This window comes from Canis lupus, chromosome 12, assembly GCF_003254725.2.
Source record: "Canis lupus dingo isolate Sandy chromosome 12, ASM325472v2, whole genome shotgun sequence".
Lineage (NCBI taxonomy): Eukaryota > Metazoa > Chordata > Mammalia > Carnivora > Canidae > Canis > Canis lupus.
In genome coordinates, this window is record NC_064254.1 from 43,407,553 (window position 1) to 43,417,494 (window position 9,942).

A 9,942-nucleotide genomic window follows, 5' to 3' on the forward strand; every position below is an offset into this window, starting at 1 on the left:
TAGTTGACCATAAAGTTGAGGGTCCACTTCTGGGATTCTCTATTCTGTTCCATTGAGCTATGTGTCTGTTTTTGTGCCAGTACCACACTGTCTTGATGACCACAGCTTTGTAGTACAACCTGAAATCTGGCATTGTGATGCCCCCAGCTATGGTTTTCTTTTTTAATACTCCCCTGGCTATTCGGAGTCTTTTCTGATTCCACACAGGTCTTAAGATGATTGTTCCAACTCTCTAAGAAAGTCCATGGTATTTTGATAGGGATTGCATTAAATGTGTAAATTGCCCTGAGTAACATTGACATTTTCACAATATTAATTCTTCCAATCCATGAGCATGGACATTCATGAAGGCAAGAGAAACAAAAGCAAAAATGAATTATTGGGATTTCATCAAGATAAGAAGCTTCTGCACAGCAAAAGAAACAGACCACAAAACTCAAAGACAACCTACAGAATGGGAGAAGATATTTGCAAATGACCTATCAGATAAGGGCTAGTATCCAAGATCTATAAAGAACTTATTAAACTCAACAGCAAAGAAACAAACAATCCAATCATGAAATGGGCAAAAGACATGAACAGAAATCTCACAGAGGAAGACATAGACATGGCCAAAACGCACATGAGAAAATGCTTTGCATCACTGGCCATCAGGGAAATACAAATCAAAACCACAATGAGATACCACCTCACACCAGTGAGAATGAGGAAAATTAACAAGACAGGAAACAACAAATGTTGGAGAGGATGTGGAGAAAGGGGAACCCTCTTTTACTGTTGGTGGGAATGTGAACTGGTGCAGCCACTCTGGAAAACTGTCTGGAGGTTCCTCAAAGACTTAAAAATAGATCTGCCCTATGACCCAGCAATTGCACTGCTGGGGATTTACCCCAAAGATACAGATGCAGGGAAACGTCAGGACACCTGCACCCCGATGTTTATAGCAGCAATGGCCACGATAGCCAAACTGTGGAAGGAGCCTCGGTGTCCATCGAAAGATGAAAGGATAAAGAAGATGTGGTTTATGTATACAATGGAATATTACTCAGCCATTAGAAATGACAAATACCCACCATTTGCTTCGATGTGGATGGAACTGGAGGGTATTATGCTGAGTGAAATAAGTCAATCGGAGAAGGACAAACATTATATGGTCTCATTCATTTGGGGAATATAAAAAATAGTGAAAGGGAATAAAGGGGAAAGGAGAGAAAATAAGTGGGAAATATCAGAGAGGGAGACAGAACATGAGAGACCCCTAACTCTGGGAAATGAACAAGGGGCAGTGGAAAGGGAGGTGGGCGGGGGGATGGGGTGGCTGGGTGATGGGCACTGAGGGGGGCACTTTATGGGATGAGCACTGGGTGTTATGCTATATGTTGGCAAATTGAACTCCAATAAAAAGAATTTTTTTTAAAAAAGGAGCAAAGGACATTAAAACAGAATTAAGTGGTCATATAAAAAATTTCAAATTTCAACCTGTGAAAGACTTCAGTGCAATTCAAACACGTCAACTGAAGTGATGATTGGGGGACTTCCACAGCAAAAACTTTTTTTATAAAGAAGAATGCTCAGATTGGGAGCACTGAGCAGTTTCTGGGCCCCTTAGTCATTCTGAATGGAGACACGCAGCACCACTGTGAGAACCTAACACCCCAGTGATTTGGGCAGGGCTGGACTTTGCAAACTGTTTTCTTTTTGGAGAAAGGTATTTGTCTTTCTCAGTAATTGTTGCTGAAGATCTACAGCTGAGACCCAGCAGCAGCTGCAGGAGCCAGAACAGGACAAGCTCAGCAGGTTACAGAAATAAAAGCTCCAGTTCAAGCTGAGAAAGCAGATACAGAGGAAACAGACTGGGCTACGTAAAGCTCACCCTTAACCTGTTGCTAAGAAGGAAATTGCCAGCAGACAGTAGGGTCAAGTAGGAGTGGAACAGCACTGTCATTGCATTTTGGAACAGAGAATGAAAGGAGCTTCTCAGGGTTATGGGCAGAGTCTGTGAGAACTAGAATTATGTAAGATCCCTTTTTCAGGGACAGCCATTAGGCATCTGAACAGAACCTATAAGGTCATGATGTCTACCAGGATCAGGGCCTATCACTTCTGTTTAGCAAGTTATCAAACTAGAGCCATCACCCAGATCAGAAGTAGGAAAGAATGAGGAGGCCCTACAAAGCACAGACTTTGTGGAATAGGAAAGTGCCATGGACTTGTTCTTGCAACCTGGTACTCACTGGCCCACTCCACCTCAGGCTAGGGAGCTCTGGGCTGTCCTGGTCAGAATATTCTTCATATAAGTGGTCAACACTGGCTGACTTGGTCTAGGAGAAGCCACTGGCCAGAGCTGAGATGAAGCTCAGCTCTGGAAGCTCAGCTCTGGATCTAAGGAGATGTCAACCCTAGGACTCTACCCAGGGAGGAAAAAAAAAGGCAAGACCCTTTGTTCTTTTTTGTTTTTGCTTTTGGATTTTATTTATTTATTCATGAGAGACACAGGGAGAGAGGCAGAGACACAGGCAGAGGGAGAAGCAGGGTCCCCACAGGGAGCTCGATGTGAGACTCGATCCCAGGACCCCAGGATCATGCCCTGAGCCGAAGGCAGTTGCTCAACCACTAAGCCACCTGGATGCCCCCAAAAAAGCAAGTTCTGAGAGAGAATTCTACCAACTTGAGGCCATGCCAACTTCAGGGCTGAAGTGAAGGAAAGAAATTCAAGGCTCAGATTTTGCAAGATGTGTTAATAGGTTATATAATGATTGTCCTAAAATTTCTCTCTATATATAAACAGTTTTTTAATATTATATATATGTTTTGTTTCTCTTTTAGAGTTAAGTACTCATTTCCTATGAAAATACTAACTTGTCTTTGATCAATTGGGAGTAAATGATTTTTGTCATTATTTGAAAATAAAAGCAAGGCCAAAAAGTGAAAATCTTTGCATTATAGAGCAGAGAGTTTTTAAAGATTCTTGAGTTACCCAGTGATATGATGAAATCAGTCTTCAAGGACAAAGATCTGAGCAGTAGCCTAGTAGAAGTAGGAGAAGAAGACTGAAGACAGTAGAAGACTGAAGACAGAAAGCCTAGTATTGCATACTATTGAAATGATTTAAAATCTAAAATAACATTTGCTAGGACTTAAGGGTAATAGTAGAAAGGGACAAATCTGAGAAAGAATTGTTCAGAGCTGCAAGTAGGGAGAACAATGAAGGAGAGATGCCACTACATCTTCCGCAGAGGGGGTTAGAAGAATGTGGGGGCTCTTGATGGCAATGAGGGAAGAATGCTGAAGTAACTGAGGGTGCAGATCATGAATCCTGTCCATGTGAGATTTTAGGATAAGCAGAACACCCATTATTGTGGGCAACTAGAGATAAGGTAATGGAGAGAGACTGTGAGGTAAAAAAAATTTAGGAAAGAAAAGACCCAGGTTGAAGCTATGTGCACAATGGTAGAGAAAAGATCCAAGGGTACTATAATAATAATAGCAACAAGAGTAATTACAATTTCTGTGAGTTATTGAATGGCTACTGTATTCTAGCCACATTACCAACAGTCACCTGTTTCGCCTCTAGACACCATGAAATAGATTTGATTGCTCCTCTTACAGATCGGAGATTGATGCTCCTTGAGGTTAAGGGACTTGCCTAAGGCGACCCACTTAAGGACCAGGACTAGATTTCCAGTCTGTTGACTCCCAATTCAGCCTCTTTCCACCAGGAATTCCTTTCATATGTGTAGTGGGTCATTCTTCTTGTCACAAAGCACTGGAGGTGGCATTATGAAAATATGGATATCCTATTGGAGTAACTTTAATGGAAGAGAGGAAGGGAAATCAGAGTATTAACATAGGTTGGGCCCAAGAGAGGCACAAGTCTGGTAAAGAAAGAAGCCAAGAAATTTGTAATATCCTCCTACAATGATTTAAAAAAAAAATCAGTAAAGAAAGCATTACCCCTTGTCCTAAACCTGACACAACACAAAGATAGAACTTTGAAACATAATTTGGTTTTGGAACACTTAATTACCTCCCCCACTAATGTAAAGGGAAAGATGAGATCCAGACAACAGCTTTCAAATAGAGCAGAAGTTCCAGTAGGGAGTTGAGCAAAGAGAACTGAGATGCTTTACAGCTTCATTAATAAATTCCCAGAACATTATACATATCCACATTCACTTATAAGCCCCTCGCCTCCTTGTCTCCTCTCTTTGGCCCCAAACATTCCAAAAGTGAATGTAAGCAACTTTTATTCTATTTTCTTAGGATTTATTATGATAATTATATATGTTTTGAGGTCAAATGATAAGATTCTAAAATCAATGCCATTTAACAAGCACTTAGTTAATGTGTTCTAATCTCAGTAGACACCAGAATGTGTTAGACATTTCCTGCCTTCCAGAAATGCACCATCTTTACATGGGCAACCATAAATCAGGATATGTGATGAAGGCTGTAAGAGAACTAGGAAATGGGGATTCAGTGCAAAAAAAAAAAAAAAAAAAAAGAATGAGAATAATAAGGATTTACATTATACCTAGAAAGACCGGGTGGAATCTTGTCAGGAGCTAATGTTTATTCTGGGCCTTCAAAGGTGAATAAAATTTTTCTGAGGGGTTCAAAGACGAATAAGAAAAATGGAGTATTTTAATTGGGGCAGAAATGGAGGCTGCAGTACTTGACCAGACTACAACTGGCCCCAAAGAGAAATAGCCCATGGCCTAATGGACAATGTATAAAGGAGCCTAAAAGATATATACCCTCTCTCAGGCCTGATACTGAACACAGTCCCATCAACTGGGGGATCAGCAGCAGGAGCCCAGACAGCAGGGAGCACAGGAAGTCTGAGGATCAGCAGAACCGTGGCTTCAGGTCTCTCTTACTGGCCCTGCGAACTCAAGCCTCAGAGAGACTTTGGCAAAGGCTTAGCCTTGGGCTTGACAGAGAGTACTGTCTCTCTTAGTGTTTGAGGATGTAAAGAAGTTGAGCACCATAGAGAATGGTCCTGGCCATTCCCTTGATAAGCAGACTGCCAATGCCTAGACTTCAATCCAGAAACATCACATATTAGATCTAGGATAAGAAGATCAATCTGAGACCCTACCCAGCCAGCATGAGCTAGTTACAATTCTTTTTACTATTTCCCCAAATTACTACTACAGTGATTTACAGCAAGTAAGTATTCAATATATATTTTCTGAACAACTACCTGAATATGTTTTTATGCTACATTAAACTTGTTTTGCCTCCATTTCCTGCAGGACTACAAGCTACATTATCATCGTCATCAATCATCATCATAATCATGTTACTAGCTTCCAATTATGGTGGGTTTACCATGTGCCAGATGCAATGCTGGATGCTGGGGATCACTAATCCTCATAACACTTCTACAAGGCAGATACAATTAGCTACACTTTACAGATGGAGAAAGTCAACTTCAGAGGAATTGCAGCTCTTTCCTGGAACTCACATATAGCTCACCAGTGGCAAAGTAGTGGGACACCAACACCATGTTCTATCCAGTATGAAAACAACCCATTTCAATTGTAAATAAGCAAATTTTTAAATTTGGTCAATTGCAAGGGAGCAAAGTTATTGTGGTCAGTTGGTTTTGCGAGGGTGCAACAGGTAAGTGACTTTTTCTAAGGTTTTATTAACCTTATATATACTGAAAAGTAAACAATTTGATGAATTTTCACCAGCTGACAAAACTGATTTTTCCCATTTCAGTCTGAATATGAGAATTCCATGAATATAGCACAAAAATCACCTTTTCTTTGTCCATTACAGCCATCTCACAAAAAAGAAGAGAGATAACAGTTTCCAATTTACAGACATGTGTGATTTTATTCTAAAATTTACAAACAGTACTCTGGCACCCTATCTCAAAGGTTTACTTTCCTACCCTCCACACGTTAACAATGCTGATTACTTAATGCATGCAATCAACTCCCTCACCAAGAGATTCTAGAAGGACTTGGGACATTTTTATTCGACTACATGCAGGTTATCCTTCCTAAAGAAATATCTCAATTCTTCCCACTATCTCCTAAGGAAACTCAACTCCCCTGAACTCAGTTCTGCATGCTTCAGAAGTGAGAGATCTAGTAGAACTGGAGTAGCCCCATTTATTCTCATCACACAGAGCTGCAAAATGTAGCAAGGAAATAACAGCAGACTAGCAAAGAACCTTGCAACATCCCTTTTTAAAAGTGTTCCTGTCTGTCAGGGCATATGAATTATTATGCTACACCCCCGATTGCTAAATCTGCCCCCTCTCATGGAGGTGCCAGCTGCTGCCTGTTCACCAGCAACAGCTCTGTCACTTTTACTTTGCATCCTAATTAAGAAGACATCGAGAGACACATGGAAGTACAAGTACCAGAAGGATTGTGCTATCTGTCATACTGTCCTCCAGATGTTTCTAACGATGCTTTTGAATTTGGATGGAGGAGACACACAGAAAGAACTCTGGTGCCATGAAACCTTTCCGTGACTACTTGTTGAAGAAAGACAATTAACGACCGAACAGCTGCTAATGGGAACCTTTAGCTGGAAAACTTGTTAGGAAGAGCACTTACCATCTCTCAGAGGAATTCATACTGATAAACACCTTAGTTATGCTTCTTATTTTTGTTCTAAAATGCACAATTCATCCTTCCTAAATCAGTTTCCTTCAATTACTAAGAGAGCTCATTAAGATAAAAAAGATTTATCACCAGTTTAAAAGAAAAAAAATTTTTTGTGAGCTCATGGAAGCCTACAGTAAAAATCATTTTCCTGAAATGTTTTTAAAACTTCCCAAGTATTTGACTGGTAGCTTCCGGTATTATACTATTGAGGAATTGCAAACATATAGCTTTGAATACTGAAGCCACATTTTAGGAACTTCCCTGTTGGACATATCACTATTACTTTTTAAAGATACTTTACTTAGAATACTGTGCCCCTCCTTCACATTCCTATCCAGAGGCAATAAATACAAGTTCTGGCTTTGGATACATGTGGCTTATGGGGGGTGGGTAGGGTATAAGAGAAGGAGAGAGAGAGAGAGAGAGAGAGAGAGATTCTTAAATAATCATTTTGGCAACGGACCTTGTCTTTGGAGTGGCCAGACTTTATTATAACTATAGTGTACAAGTGTTCTTATTTGTTCTGAAGTGTGGTGTGAAATTGAAAGGTAAGCTTCACGTAAGGAAAGTGATCTTGAGCAAATCTCAATCAGTGTTGATCTCATTCCCTGAAAGGAAAGAAAGACTAATTAATAAAATGATATTTTAAATAGAAACTCTGACAATTCTGTCCAATTTCATTATACTAACAACCTCTTTCTCTACCCTCAAAGAAAAATGAACCACTCTTACTAATTTTCATAAATACTGTACTATACAATCAGGAAATAATTAATTTGGAGCTCTTCATCAGTAATGGTGATGAAGTTCTTTAATGAACAGCCTCCCTTTAACTCAATGAGACAAATATTCCTGAAATATTTATTGGTTTAAAACTGTATCAAGGAAAGAAAGAAGAAGCAATTTTTTAAAAACCAGGTCAAATCTTGAATAAGGTATAGCTGGTTACTTGTCCTTTTTTGCACTGAAGGAATGAAATTCTAAAGAGTATTGGAACTTTAAAAAATATATCTAAATATTATTTTTGTTAAAAATAATTGTCACATTTCTATGCATCTTCTCTGTCATAACACTATGTTAAGTTACAGAGCTATACAAGTATGAAAAAGGACTTTTCTTTCAAGAAAATCAGTATCTAAGTCAGAATCTCTCAACAGCAGCTTTATGGACACTTTGGACTAGATAATTATTTGTGCAAAGGCTATCCTGTACATTGTGGAATGTTTAATGGCATCCCTGGCCTCTACTCAGCCTGTGGCACCACCTCTTGCTTGAGTTATAACAACCAAAAATGTTTCAGACATTCAGGACATTCAGACAAATGTCCTCTGAAAACAAAATCACCTCTAGTTGAGAACTAATTGGACTTAAAGCTCAAAAACCTTTAAGGACATGGTTTTCATAAGAAGGGTGCAATGATAGATTGAATCAAGAAAGGTATCTAAATAGCTAGACAATTGGGTGATCTAGTGATTATGAGTCAATTGGTTTAGGTTTACATCCTGGTTCTACTTTTTACTGACATGGGCAAGCTACATGTTTCTTGTAAGCCTCAGTCTCTGATCTATAAAATAGGGATAATAATAAAATTTACACATAGGATTGTCTTGATGAAGCAAAATAAAGTACAGAAAGACCTAGAATGATTTTCATCAACTTCCATTACCATAGGTGGCCATCAAACTTTTGTTGGATAGACTAGACCTATAAATATCCATCATTCATAGTGACATTAATAAGTACAAAATAGATTTGAATGAGTATTTTAGTGCTAATGGAAATGTAAGCTCTTTTATGCATTGGTAGAGGGCTACTTACATTTTTTAAAAAAGATTTTACTTACTTATTCATGAGAGACAAAGAGAGAAGGCAGAGACATAGGCAGAGGGAGAAGCAGACTCCTTAGAGGGAGCCCAAAGTGGGACTTGATCCTGGAACTCCAGGATCATGCTCCCAGCAGAAGGCAGATGCTCAACCGCTGAGCCACCCAGGCCTCCCGCTATTTATATTTTAAATGATGTTTTATAACAAATACATCATGTTTAATCTTGTGAGTTTTTCCTTTAGAGGAAATGACTCAGGAATAATTAATCCATAATGATCAAAATTGAGACATAGACTAGAAAAGTTCTTGAATTTCAAAAATAAGCCCAAAATGTTGGAACAGCCAGGCAAAAATATCAAGCAATAGATAGGAAAAGAGAGAAAAAAAATAAAGCTGATCTAGCTTTCTCCATAGAGTCCAATGCCAAAACTCAGAGAATCAATACCTGTAAGATTATCAAAGAAAGAATTGTGAGCTGTGGAATTTATGACCAGTCAAGCTATCCTTCAAGTTTTATAAAATGTTCAGTCAAATCCCTTAAAATATGTAAAAATTCAGAGAATATTGCCATGATTCTTCCTTAAGAAAACTACCGGATGACAAGTTTCATCCAACCAAAATATAGCTGGGGAAAGGAAGCAAGAGATGGATGATGAACACTGAGTGTATTTCACTATAAATAAAAGAAAGAATATTTTAACATGATACAACTAACTAAAATTATGAGAGGATTGTGAAAGAAGGTGGTAAGTTTTCTGCTTTCTTCATCTTTAATACACGGAAATCAAAGGATGTCAAAGGTAACAGAGTCAGATAATATAAATTTAAACATACTTAGCTGTTCAAAGGGAAACACTTAAAAAGCTGGTAGTATTGATTGAAATAAGTTAATAAAGTAAAAGAAAAGAAGGGGAAGGAAGAGGGAACATGTGAATTTCAGTACTGCATATAGTAGGAAACTAACAAGTACAATCTAAAAACATGAAGGAACTAATGATACTACATAAAAGTATAATTAAAAGATAACAAAACAAAAATGCAAACTTCTTACTACCAGAAAAACTACACAGAGGCAAATCGAATGAAAACAGACCACAAAGTAAAAGTTTCTTCAAAGTAGAAAATATAGCATAAACTAATATGATAGAATCCAGACCAAATATATGGGCCATATCAATAAATCTAAATGGCCTACACTAATTGAAAGACGAAAACTGAATCACAAGTCAAAACCTAATTCTATAAAACGGAAAAGTGAACGTTATTAAGAAAGTGAAAATAAAGAGAAAGTGTTTTAACAAGCAAAAGCAAATAAAAAGAAAGCAGGGTTTATGATTTTAACTGGCAGAGTGGAATTCAGAGCAAAATGTATTAGACAAGACAAAGAAATCTACTTATAACGACGTTTTGTAAAATTTACAAGAATACAACTGCTAAAATATTTTTGTACCAAAGAACAGCAGTGTCATGAATACAGAAAAAAAA